The following is a 15054-nucleotide window of genomic DNA, read 5'->3' as shown; positions in this document are numbered from 1 at the left end:
TCTAACTCAAGTAATGTTCGAACTTGGGATGTTCAAATCTGATAAATTTCATCTTCAGTTCATCCGGACAAGAAATTCTGATCTAACTATAGTAATCTTCGAACCTGGAATGTTCAAATCTGATAAATTTCATCTTCAGTTCATCTGGACAAGAAACTCAGGTCTAACTCATGTAATCTTCGAACCTGAGATGTTCAAATATGATAAATTTCATCTTCAGTTCATCCGGATGAGAAACCCAAGTCTAACTCTAGTAACCTTCGAAACTGGGATGTTCAAATATGATAAATTTCATCTTCAGTTCATCCGGATGAGAAACTCAGATCTAATTCTTGTAATCTTCTAACCTGGGATGATCAAATCTGATAAATTTCATCTTCAGTTCATTCGGATGGGAAACTCAGCTCTAACTCTAGTAATCTTTGAACCTTAGATGTTCAAATATGATAAATTTCATCTTCAGTTCATCCGGATGAGAAAATCTGGTCTAACTCTAGTAATCTTCGAACCTGGGATGTTCAAATTTGATAAATTTCATCTTCAGTTTATCCGAATGAGAAACTCAGGTCTAACTCATTTAATCTTCGAACCTGGGATGTTCAAATCTGATAAATTTATCATCAGCTCATCTAGGTGAGAAACTCAGGTTTAACTTTAGTAACCTTTGAATCTGGGATGTTCATATTTGATAAATTTCATATTCAGTTCATCTGGATGAGAAACTTGGGTCTAACTCAAGTAATCTTCGAACCTGGGATGTTCAGATCTGATAAATTTCATCTTCAGTTCATACGGATGAGAAACTCAGGTCTAACTCAAGTAATCTTCGAAACTAGGATGTTCAAATCTGATAAATTTCATCTTCAGTTCATCCGGATGAGAAACTCAGGTTTAAATCTAGTAATCTTCGAACTGGGATGTTCAAATCTGATAAATTTCATCTTCAGTTAATCCAGATGAAAAACTCAGGTGTAACTCAAGTGATCTTCGAACCTGGAATGTTCAAATTTGATAAATTTCATCTTCAGTTCATCCGGATGAGAAACTCATTTCTAACTCAAGTAATGTTCGAACTTGGGATGTTCAAATCTGATAAATTTCATCTTCAGTTCATCCGGATAAGAAATTCTGATCTAACTATAGTAATCTTCGAACCTGGAATGTTCAAATCTGATAAATTTCATCTTCAGTTCATCTGGACAAGAAACTCAGGTCTAACTCATGTAATCTTCGAACCTGAGATGTTCAAATATGATAAATTTCATCTTCAGTTCATCCGGATGAGAAACCCAAGTCTAACTCTAGTAACCTTCGAACCTGGGATGTTCAAATATGATAAATTTTATCTTCAGTTCATCCGGATGAGAAACTCAGATCTAATTCTAGTAATCTTCTAACCTGGGATGATCAAATCTGATAAATTTCATCTTCAGTTCATTCGGATGGGAAACTCAGGTCTAACTCTAGTAATCTTTGAACCTGAGATGTTCAAATATGATAAATTTCATCTTCAGTTCATCCGGATGAGAAACTCTGGTCTAACTCTAGTAATCTTCGAATCTGGGATGTTCAAATTTGATAAATTTCATCTTCAATTTATCCGAATGAGAAACTCAGGTCTAACTAATTTAATCTTCGAACCAGTGATGTTCAAATCTGATAAATTTATCATCAGCTCATCCGGGTGAGAAACTCACGTTTAACTCTAGTAACCTTTGAATCTGGGATGTTCAAATCTGATAAATTTCATATTCAGTTCATCTGGATGAAAACTTGGGTCTAACTCAAGTAATCTTCGAACCTGGGATGTTCAGATCTGATAAATTTCATCTTCAGTTCATACGGATGAGAAACTCAGGTCTAACTCAAGTAATCTTCGAAACTGGGATGTTCAAATCTGATAAATTTCATCTTCAGTTCATCCGGATGAGAAACTCAGGTTTAAATCTAGTAATATTCGAACTGGGATGTTCAAATCTGATAAATTTCATCTTCAGTTAATCCAGATGAAAAACTCAGGTCTAACTCAAGTAATCTTCGAAACTGGGATGTTCAAATCTGATAAATTTCATCTTCAGTTCATCCGGATGAGAAACTCAGGTTTAAATCTAGTAATCTTCGAACTGGGATGTTCAAATCTGATAAATTTCATCTTCAGTTAATCCATATGAAAAACTCAGGTGTAATTCAAGTGATCTTCGAACCTGGGATGTTCAAATTTGATAAATTTCATCTTCAGTTCATCCGGATGAGAAACTCATTTCTAACTCAAGTGATGTTCGAACTTGAGATGTTCAAATCTGATAAATTTCAGCTTCAGTTCATCCGGATAAGAAATTCTGATCTAACTATAGTAATCTTCGAACCTGGAATGTTCAAATCTGATAAATTTCATCTTCAGTTCATCTGGACAAGAAACTCAGGTCTAACTCATGTAATCTTCGAACCTGAGATGTTCAAATATGATAAATTTCATCTTCAGTTCATCCGGATGAGAAACCCAAGTCTAACTCTAGTAACCTTCGAACCTGGGATGTTCAAATATGATAAATTTTATCTTCAGTTCATCTGGATGAGAAACTCAGATCTAATTCTAGTAATCTTCTAACCTGGGATGATCAAATCTGATAAATTTCATCTTCAGTTCATTCGGATGGGAAACTCAGGTCTAACTCTAGTAATCTTTGAACCTGAGATGTTCAAATATGATAAATTTCATCTTCAGTTCATCCGGATGAGAAACTGTGGTCTAACTCTAGTAATCTTCGAACCTGGGATGTTCAAATTTGATAAATTTCATCTTCAATTTATCCGAATGAGAAACTCAGGTCTAACTAATTTAATCTTCGAACCAGTGATGTTCAAATCTGATAAATTTATCATCAGCTCATCCGGGTGAGAAACTCAAGTTTAACTCTAGTAACCTTTGAATCTGGGATGTTCAAATCTGATAAATTTCATATTCAGTTCATCTGGATGAGAAACTTGGGTCTAACTCAAGTAATCTTCGAACCTGGGATGTTCAGATCTGATAAATTTCATCTTCAGTTCATACGGATGAGAAACTCAGGTCTAACTCAAGTAATCTTCGAAAGTGGGATGTTCAAATCTGATAAATTTCATCTTCAGTTCATCCGGATGAGAAACTCAGGTTTAAATCTAGTAATCTTCGAACTGGGATGTTCAAATCTGATATATTTCATCTTCAGTTAATCCAGATGAAAAACTCAGGTGTAACTCAAGTGATCTTCGAACCTGGGATGTTCAAATTTGATAAATTTCATCTTCAGTTCATCCGGATGATAAACTCATTTCTAACTCAAGTAATGTTCGAACTTGGGATGTTCAAATCTGATAAATTTCATCTTCAGTTCATTCGGATAAGAAATTCTGATCTAACTATAGTAATCTTCGAACCTGGAATGTTCAAATCTGATAAATTTCATCTTCAGTTCATCTGGACAAGAAACTCAGGTCTAACTCATGTAATCTTCGAACCTGAGATGTTCAAATATGATAAATTTCATCTTCAGTTCATCCGGATGAGAAACCCAAGTCTAACTCTAGTAACCTTCGAAACTGGGATGTTCAAATATGATAAATTTCATCTTCAGTTCATCCGGATGAGAAACTCAGATCTAATTCTAGTAATCTTCTAACCTGGGATGATCAAATCTGATAAATTTCATCTTCAGTTCATTCGGATGGGAAACTCAGCTCTAACTCTAGTAATCTTTGAACCTTAGATGTTCAAATATGATAAATTTCATCTTCAGTTCATCCGGATGAGAAAATCTGGTCTAACTCTAGTAATCTTCGAACCTGGGATGTTCAAATTTGATAAATTTCATCTTCAGTTTATCCGAATGAGAAACTCAGGTCTAACTAATTTAATCTTCGAACCAGTGATGTTCAAATCTGATAAATTTATCATCAGCTCATCCGGGTGAGAAACTCAAGTTTAACTCTAGTAACCTTTGAATCTGGGATGTTCAAATCTGATAAATTTCATATTCAGTTCATCTGGATGAGAAACTTGGGTCTAACTCAAGTAATCTTCGAACCTGGGATGTTCAGATCTGATAAATTTCATCTTCAGTTCATACGGATGAGAAACTCAGGTCTAACTCAAGTAATCTTCGAAACTGGGATGTTCAAATCTGATAAATTTCATCTTCAGTTCATCCGGATGAGAAACTCAGGTTTAAATCTAGTAATCTTCGAACTGGGATGTTCAAATCTGATAAATTTCATCTTCAGTTAATCCAGATGAAAAACTCAGGTGTAACTCAAGTGATCTTCGAACCTGGAATGTTCAAATTTGATAAATTTCATCTTCAGTTCATCCGGATGAGAAACTCATTTCTAACTCAAGTAATGTTCGAACTTGGGATGTTCAAATCTGATAAATTTCATCTTCAGTTCATCCGGATAAGAAATTCTGATCTAACTATAGTAATCTTCGAACCTGGAATGTTCAAATCTGATAAATTTCATCTTCAGTTCATCTGGACAAGAAACTCAGGTCTAACTCATGTAATCTTCGAACCTGAGATGTTCAAATATGATAAATTTCATCTTCAGTTCATCCGGATGAGAAACCCAAGTCTAACTCTAGTAACCTTCGAAACTGGGATGTTCAAATATGATAAATTTCATCTTCAGTTCATCCGGATGAGAAACTCAGATCTAATTCTAGTAATCTTCTAACCTGGGATGATCAAATCTGATAAATTTCATCTTCAGTTCATTCGGATGGGAAACTCAGCTCTAACTCTAGTAATCTTTGAACCTTAGATGTTCAAATATGATAAATTTCATCTTCAGTTCATCCGGATGAGAAAATCTGGTCTAACTCTAGTAATCTTCGAACCTGGGATGTTCAAATTTGATAAATTTCATCTTCAGTTTATCCGAATGAGAAACTCAGGTCTAACTCATTTAATCTTCGAACCTGGGATGTTCAAATCTGATAAATTTATCATCAGCTCATCTAGGTGAGAAACTCAGGTTTAACTTTAGTAACCTTTGAATCTGGGATGTTCATATTTCATAAATTTCATATTCAGTTCATCTGGATGAGAAACTTGGGTCTAACTCAAGTAATCTTCGAACCTGGGATGTTCAGATCTGATAAATTTCATCTTCAGTTCATACGGATGAGAAACTCAGGTCTAACTCAAGTAATCTTCGAAACTAGGATGTTCAAATCTGATAAATTTCATCTTCAGTTCATCCGGATGAGAAACTCAGGTTTAAATCTAGTAATCTTCGAACTGGGATGTTCAAATCTGATAAATTTCATCTTCAGTTAATCCAGATGAAAAACTCAGGTGTAACTCAAGTGATCTTCGAACCTGGAATGTTCAAATTTGATAAATTTCATCTTCAGTTCATCCGGATGAGAAACTCATTTCTAACTCAAGTAATGTTCGAACTTGGGATGTTCAAATCTGATAAATTTCATCTTCAGTTCATCCGGACAAGAAATTCTGATCTAACTATAGTAATCTTCGAACCTGGAATGTTCAAATCTGATAAATTTCATCTTCAGTTCATCTGGACAAGAAACTCAGGTTTAACTCATGTAATCTTCGAACCTGAGATGTTCAAATATGATAAATTTCATCTTCAGTTCATCCGGATGAGAAACCCAAGTCTAACTCTAGTAACCTTCGAACCTGGGATGTTCAAATATGATAAATTTCATCTTCAGTTCATCCGGATGAGAAACTCAGATCTAATTCTAGTAATATTCTAACCTGGGATGATCAAATCTGATAAATTTCATCTTCAGTTCATTCGGATGGGAAACTCAGGTCTAACTCTAGTAATCTTTGAACCTGATATGTTCAAATATGATAAATTTTATCTTCAGTTCATCCGGATGAGAAACTCTGGTCTAACTCTAGTAATCTTCGAACCTGGGATGTTCAAATTTGATAAATTTCATCTTCAGTTTATCCGAATGAGAAACTCAGGTCTAACTCATTTAATCTTCGAACCTGGTATGTTCAAATCTGATAAATTTATCATCAGCTCATCCGGGTGAGAAACTCAGGTTTAACTCTAGTAACCTTTGAATCTGGGATGTTCAAATCTGATAAATTTCATATTCAGTTCATCTGGATGAGAAACTTGGGTCTAACTCAGGTAATCTTCGAACCTGGGATGTTCAGATCTGATAAATTTCATCTTCAGTTCATACGGATGAGAAACTCAGGTCTAACTCAAGTAATCTTCGAAACTGGGATGTTCAAATATGATAAATTTCATCTTCAGTTCATCCGGATGAGAAACTCAGGTTTAAATCTAGTAATCTTCGAACTGGGATGTTCAAATCTGATAAATTTCATCTTCAGTTAATCCATATGAAAAACTCAGGTGTAACTCAAGTGATCTTCGAACCTGGGATGTTCAAATTTGATAAATTTCATCTTCAGTTCATCCGGATGAGAAACTAAGGTCTAACTCAAGTAATGTTCGAACTTGGGATGTTCAAATCTGATAAATTTCATCTTCAGTTCATCCGGATGAGAAATTCTGATCTAACTCTAGTAATCTTCGAACCCGGAATGTTCAAATATGATAAATTTCATCTTCAGTTCATCTGGATGAGAAACTCAGGTCTAACTCAAGCAATCATCGAACCTGAGATGTTCAAATCTGATAAATTTCATCTTCAGTTCATTCGGGTGAGAAACCCAGGTCTAACTCTAGTAATCTTTGAACCTGGGATGTTCAAATCTGATAAATTTCATCTTCAGTTCATCCGGATGAGAAACTCTAATCTAACTTTCGTAATCTTTGACCAGGGGATGTTCAAATCTGATAAATTTCATATTCAGTTCATCTAGATAAGGGTAATATGGTCCTTTTCAGTTCATCCGGATGAGAAACTCAGGTCCAACTCTGGTAATCTTCGAACCTGAGATGTTTAAATATGATAAATTTCATATTCAGTTCATCCAGATGAGAAACTCAGGTCTAACTCTAGTAATCTTCGAACCTGAGATGTTCTAATCTAATAAATTTCATCTTCTGTTTATTCAAATGAGAAACTCAGATATAATTCTAGTAATCTTCGAACCTGGGATGTTCAAATCTGATAAATTTTATCTTCAGTTCATCCGGATAAGAAACTCTAATCTAACTCTAGTAATCTTCGAACCTAGTATGTTCAAATCTGATAAATTTCATATTCAGTTCATTTGGATAACGGTAATATGGTCATTTTCAGTTCATCCGGATGAGAAACTCAGGTCTCACTAAAGTAATGTTCGAACCTGGGATGTTCAAATCTGATATATTTCATCTCCAGTTTATTCGTTCCAGATATTTAAATTTAACCACTCCATGACATCTTAAATTTAACCACTTCGTGATAACTTCGACTAATTAAAACCATGAGGTTTATCTTTAGGATAACTCCATGATAAATGTTCCCATAATTTTATAATTTACATCCTCATTTCATCAGAATGACATCATGAGGTCTATCTATGGGAATATGGTAACCCGAATTCCCAAAATCTGATAATTACATCCCCAGTTCATCAGAATGAGAACATGAGGTCTATCTATGAGAATCTGATGAGATGAGTTGCAAAAATCTGACATACTATATCCCAAGTTCATCAAATCAGAACACGAAGTCTATCTATGAGAATCTGATGACCCCAGTTCGCATAATCTAATAATTTACATCCCCATTTCATCAGAATGAGAACATAAGGTCTATCTATTTGGAACTTACGATTTCCCGAGTTTAATTTCTCATTCTTGTGAATCTTTTTCATTCTCGTTCATATATATATATATGCTTCAGAATAAACGTAAAATCTATTAGATTTTTCTTCCCAAACTTTTGGACCCCTACGTAACGACGTCACATGGTTCACTAAGTTATAAAATGACACATAATTGTAAAAACATGAATAAGCGTGTAATGATTCTTTGTTTGGACACGTGGTTAGAGGATTACTCATTGAATCTCTAGGATCCAATCAAATTCGTATGGTATACCATAATCATCCATCTTTGATGCTCCACAACAGAAGGGTCCTATAAAACGATAGAAGAGAGACAAATCCTTCAAAACCTAATCTCTATTTCCTTCTCCGCCCCCGTCTACTCCTCTCTCCCAACCTTCTCTTTTTTTTCCCCTGAAACCAAACTTTCTGATTCATTCTAAAATCTAAAATCAGTCAGTTCCTAAATTCAAACACTAATCTTTCTCAGTAGAAACCTCAACAAAAACGAGAAATAAAAGAAATTGGGTTTATATTCTACTTAAACAAAACCCTAAGTGAAAATTGTTTGAAGAAGAAGCTCTAATTCCGTCATTTGAAAAGAGAAAAGATAAGTTTATTAACTTCCAGATCTGTAAATCTAGGCATATTAATCTCTAATGAGTTTATTATTTCTTAAAATTAAATTTCTAATCCTGTTTGTTGTGTTATAATGCCAGGTTGCTTGAAGAACTAGAAGAAGAGAGAAACCCTAAATTTCTAATCCTATTTACAAGGGTTCTTCCATATGAATTGAAGCTAATAGCCACAGTTGCTCTCATTATAGGTTTTTGGGTTGGCCGATTCATTAAGATGAAGCTACAAACTTTTTGACTCATAGATTTAAATAATTACAGGTCTGTTTTGTCTAGATATGATTGAATTTAAGTTTCTTTGAGCTTTCAGTTTTATATGCATTCAAGACATGTATGTTTGGGTAATAATGAGAGTTTTCTGATGTTTTTTGTTTTGTTTTTGAAGGCTGTTGTGAAGGTTATACAAGAATCTGAAGAAGAGGAGCATAGATTTGATGAGAAATTGATAATAGTGAATCTGAAAAAGATGAGGTTATCAGTGTTGTATTCATTCAGCAGAAGAAGGGGAGGTTATTCATGTGTTTGTATACTTAATTTTATTGATGTTGTATTTCTTGAGCTTAGTAGGTTATAATTGAAATTTATTATGTATTTGATTTGGTTTAATTAAAATTTTTTTCTGCTTGGGTGTTCTGATTATTTTGTAGATTTGGATCCAGAGGATTGGGCTAGACTTCGAAAATTTTAAAGGTCAGTTTTTCCTCAGCATAATAATCTCATACTCTCGTTTGTTTATTGTGATTTTTTTTTTGCTGTTTTTTTTTTAATTTTTCAAATCAAGTTCCATACTTTTGTTTAACAACATTCTGATCCACTTGAAAGTCATACACCAAAGATTGTTGAGGATTTCATAGAAATTTAGGTTTGTGTTTGTTTTCTTTAGTGTTATTGCTTAGTTGTGGGAATCTAGTTTCTTATTGTTGAATATCTTCATTGCTTTTGTTTCGAAGAATATAATCGTTATACCTTATTGCTTTTGAACATGTTCTGTGTCAGGTTTAATAATTCTTAGTGTTAGAGCATTGCTCGGTCAAACTCGCATGCATTGCTATCTCAAGCATGTTTGTCAATGTTAGTGATCAAAACTATACGTCTTAATTTCTAGTCTACTATGGCTAAGTCTCGGACTAGGATAGAAATTGTAGTTGAGCTCAAGGACTTCATGGCGATTCATCATAAAAGAAGAAGAACTACTCAAGGAACCGGTGGAACTTCTCGACAAAAAGGTATGTGAAGACTTGAACTTATCTGTCACTCAAAAGTCTATCTACTGTATCTCCTACTTCTTGAGATAAAAAGTCGTATGTTATATATAAACTTAGATTATACACATTTGGTATTTCGATCCGAGTATACCTCGCCTATCTATATCTCGAAATATGTGTTGGTAAGCTTTTCTCTTCGACCAGGTTTATCTTTACCTAGTGACGAAAGTCATGATATGTTTCAATCAATTTGAAAGTTGCTTTGACGAGAAATGGTGTAACAACTGTATAACGTCCTCTAAGAATGTTTCAATGGTTGGAATGAGAGTTTAGATTACGTAACCAATGATGGACATAAGTATTGTTGTGGAAACACATATGTTCATAAGTCTAACCCTTGAACCAAAGTTTCCAAACTTTGTTGATCAAGAGAAGCCGGAAGAATGGCTTGTTGCCAAGTCCTCGAACTCAGTCAGCGAACTGCCGAACTTCTCATCCCGAGAAATTCTGCTGGAGTTGACAAACTTGTTGCGTGAGTACCAGTACGCCAACCGGTGGAAAGTCTTTGCCGAGATTTTCTGCTGGAGTTTGTAAACTCTGCCCGGTTGCTTAAGTCCGCGAACCTAGTGTGCGAACTTAAGAAGGTTATATATCTTAAGATGATTTCTGAACTTAACCTTATAAAGACTAAGGAATTCAATTTTCAAACCGTGTCTATAAAGTTCATGAACCGATTCAAGTGAATCAAATCATCTTTGCTTCAATTGTGTCTTGTGTAGTACATAAGATTTCCTTGCAATTGAACAACTCTCTAACTAGTTCATTTGAAGTCATTTGAACTAGTTATGGTGAAGAATAATATGGTTGGTATGAAATTCTCATATGGCTAACCTTTTGGTTAACAATTTTTGAACCACCAATGTACACGTTTGGATACGGTTAACAAACCTAGAAGCGCGCATTTCATTTGTGTATAACAAGCTAAGTTTTTGATCTAACGTTTGAGAAATATTAGCTTGAATCTAAATCAGGTTTTCATCTAACGGTGGATATTGTTTGCTTTGTGACCAAGGAGAAACCCTGATTTGAAAGACTATATAAAGGAGACATCTAGTATTATGCAAAACTAATCCCCACAATTCACGTGTGATACTAGTTTGCGTGCTAGAGTCGTTTCTCCTTTAACCTTTGGTTGTCTTCTTTTAAAACCAGGTTAACGACTTAAAGACTTCATTGGGATTGTGAAGCCAGACCGATACTACTTTTATCGTAGTTGTGTGATCTGATATTGCATCTTCTATCGTACGAGTATAATCAGATTGATTGGCTTGAGATTAATATCTCCGATAGGCAAGATATAAAAACTAGTCACAAACATCTTCGTCTCATTGTTTGTGATTCCGCAACATCTTGTTTCGCTACCATACGATTAAGATTGTTGTGAGGTGATTGATTTATCTAGGATGTTCTTTGGGAATATAAGACCGGATTATCAATTGGTTTCTGTTCACCTTGATTATTATCAAAAGACGGAAAAAAAACTTTAGGGTTTTTCTATGGGAGACAGATTTGTTTATTGCCAAAGCCTGCGATTTTGGGTCGTAGCAACTCTTAGTTGTGGGTGAGATCAGCTAACGAAATCAAGTGCGCAGTATCCTGCTGGGATCAGAGGCGTAAGGAGTACAACTGTACCTTGGATCAGTGGGAGACTGATTGGGGTTCAACTACAGTCCAGTCCGAAGTTAGCTTGGAGTAGGCTAGTGTCTGTAGCGGTTTTATACAGTGTGTGTTCAATCTGGACTAGGTCTTGGGGTTTTTCTGCATTTGCGGTTTCCTCGTTAACAAAATTTATGGTGTCTGTTTTATTTCTATTTCCGCATTATATTGTTTTATCTTTATAATTGAAATAATACAGGTTGTGCGTTAGATCATCAATTAGAGTAATCCAACCTTTGGTTGTTGATTGTCATTGATTAATCCTTGGATATTAGTATTTGGTACCATCCAAGTTATTCCTTGTGTTTGATTAAAGACTCGCTTATTTCTATTAGATTGAGTAAATCAAAACAAGAGAGAGATATTAACTCCTTGAGATACTTTTACCTAGATTGAGTCTGACTGTCTAGTTGATTCTCTAGAAAGTATTTCGGAGTTAATCCATACAGATTGCTAGGCGAAATATTGGGTGGTGTTGTTAGAGTCCCGTTTTTTCACTTAGATAGTGAGGAATGGGCATAAATTTATTTATATAAAATGGATAATTAAGAAAAAATTATAAGACTTTTATGGTTTATTGGGTTTAGTTTGAATTGTAAAGAATCACTGACATATATAATGCATTAGGGGCATCTGATTGGGTTATTGGATTCATCCAGATATATATTTGTATCTTGGAATTAACTATGTTGGGATTGGGTTATTGGATTCCTGGAGATATTTTTGTGTAGCATGGAATTACCTATGTTGATACTTTAATTTCTCGTACGAGAGACACTAAAATTGGTTGAAGTATCAACATATTGGGTCATTGGATTCATGTCAGCTGGTTGAAATTGTTTTTGATTTCAAGTTGACTCCATGATGTAATTGTTTGTTTCTTTCCTTTTCACTCTTTTTATTTTTTTTGACTAACATCCTTTTGGAACTTCGAGTATATTTTTAGTGTAATAGTATGTGATCCCATCAGTTTATCATGTGTAAAAATGAGAAGCAAGTGTGAGAGAAATTGCATCTACCTTTATGATATGGATTTACAGGACTTACGTGGGTAAGAATTTCCAGGCATAATAAGCCTATTTTCTAAGTGGACCGAGCGTACCGAGTTTAACTACGGGGTAAAACCTAAATTCACAAACCCTAAAGCATTCGGTTGAGTTACACCTTGTAAGCGTACCTCAGGGCGACTCAGTTGAATATAATCCGGTAGTCAAGCGCTTCTGTATCCGGTCCTATAAGGAATTTTGGGGATAGATAAGCGTACCTGCTATTCTACGGTTGGTGAAAATTGATTCTAACAAGAGATAAATGGGTACAAAGTTGAGTTAACGGTTAGTAACGGGAAGGATTTCTTAATCGTCATCCTCTTTATCTTATTATCTTCTTTTATCCTTATTTTACATTATCGCTAATTTAGATAACCTATCAATTGCATTACTCCTCGTGGGAACGATCCTTACTACTGCTTTATTACTTGTTAATTAGTGGGAAACATCTTATTATTTTGTTGAGTAAACGACGCTCATCAAAATTGCGCCGCTGCCGAGCAGTAATTGCTAATTGATTTGTTATTCATTTTAACTTAAAGGTTTTGTGGGTATATCACTCGTAAGCCCTCACGAGACTATAACTCGTCCACTAGGGACACCTAGGGGTTTAAAGGAATGTTATTCATGCTAAGAGTAACCGTATCCTCACGACATGGAGTTGTATTTTATTTTTGTTTTGTTTTGTTTGCTCGAGGACTAGCAAAGTCTAAGTGTGGGGGAATTTGATAGGTGTTTAAAAACACTTCTATAAGTATTGATTGATTATGCTTTCTTAGCTAGTTTTCTTGTTAAATTGTATTATTAGTTTTTTTTATATTTTATGGAAATTTTGGAGCTTATTCCCAAAAAGAACAAGAAATCGTCCAATTGGCCAAAAAAGAGGCAGGATTATCATTGCATGAGAAACTATTACGGGAAGTCGCGTGGGCGTTAAACGTTATCTCCGTTTTCTCCCATTCTCGTAACGGAGATTCTTTTTCCACCGTCTCCACTTTCTTTCCTTCGTGATCTCGTTTGTGGATTCTTCCTGTTATTTTCTTTTGAAAATCCGCCTCAGAGATTAATTCTTTAGTTATGGAATTACATTGTATATATCTTCCTCTTCCTTGTATCTTCATCATTCGTAAATTCCCCATAAATTTTATTCTTCTTCTTCCTTTGTAATTCGAATAGTTTGGATTTCGATTTCTAAACAAACTCACCAACAGGATTTATCACTCCGAGCTGTTTCTAGCGCCAGATGTAGTTGCAGGAAATCCTACAAACACACAAGTATGAGAATCTAACAATGATCAACTGATCTCAATGTAAATCATCTCTTTATTAATCAAAATCACAAGAACAATTACTAGATAATGGAAACTCTAAGTTTACTCTCTCTCTACAATCTTTCTCTCTCCTTATTTCTTTACCAAAGATTCTAAAAAGAACTCGCCCTTTACATGAACCATCTACTCTTTATATGGGATATTACATAGTGGATGACAGCTAAGAGATCCTTTATTTTTGGAATCCCTGTGCGTTATTATCGCACATGTACATTAGTTACACTACAAGAAAACTTGGCATTAACGACTACTTTCTTACTAACAACAGTTGGTGGAACTCTTCAGCGACTGCTCTTGGTAACCAAAAACATTTATGGTTGGCAGATATCTTTAACAACCAGTTTTCTAGCAACGATAGTTGGTTGAACTCTCTAGCAACGGTAACTTAACAACCGTAACATCATATTTGTTGTTATTATCTTCTAGCCAACATGGTGGAGTAACCAAAATGTACCATAGAGGGTATACATGTTTTATCACTCGTCTTACCCACCGAAAAAACCTGTTGGTAGACACCTAATCCAACCATCAGATTGTTGGTGTTGTTAGTATATTTCAACAACTATTATCTGCCAACCAATAAGTATAGTAGAAGCAATATATTTATAGTAAGTGCAGTTATCCACCAAAACTATTTGTTTATGGACAACTTTACCAACCGTGAAAATAAGTACATGGCTATTACACATTGATGGATATCGGGTGAAACTGAATGAGGTTGATAAAACCAATGACAACGAGGGAGATTAAACATAGCCTAGAATCTGAAATCATATAAATCAAGGTAAGTTTATGTTCTTCGCTAGGGCTGCACAAGTACCATCCTGTACCCAAAGAATTGGCTTGGAAACTGGAAATTTGGATCGGAACCGGACTTGAATCGGATAAAGGGAGGGAACAGGAATGCAATCCAGAACCGGTCTCATAAGGGTACAGGTACCGGTTCCAAGGGATTCCCGAAGGTACCGACCCAAAAAAAAACGATTAATACTAGCCGTCCAGATGAATGAATATTAGCCATCGATGCTAGGTATCTCATCTTATCTAATCGAACAGAAATCAATTCATATCATCCACTCGTTCTTTCTTTCTTTCTTTCCAGTCCTGCCTCTTTTTCATTTTTTCTCGACTGAAATCTGAAGAGTGAAGAACAACAATCCATCGTTAACCACTTACCATCAGTGTAGCGAAATCATATACTTCTTCTTCAATCAACAACAACAAGTCAAGGTATTTAGTTTTTTTTTTTTTAAGATCGATTTAAGGTATTATGTTCATTCTATTTTCATTTTCATGAATTTATCTGATTTAGGGTTTTTTTAAGGATCAATTTAGGGTTTTATGTTCATTCTATTTTCATTTTCATGAAT

Source organism: Papaver somniferum, chromosome 1, assembly GCF_003573695.1.
Source record: "Papaver somniferum cultivar HN1 chromosome 1, ASM357369v1, whole genome shotgun sequence".
NCBI classification, from domain to species: domain Eukaryota; kingdom Viridiplantae; phylum Streptophyta; class Magnoliopsida; order Ranunculales; family Papaveraceae; genus Papaver; species Papaver somniferum.
The sequence above is the reverse complement of the archived record's forward strand: the minus strand, read 5'-3'. Positions refer to the sequence as shown.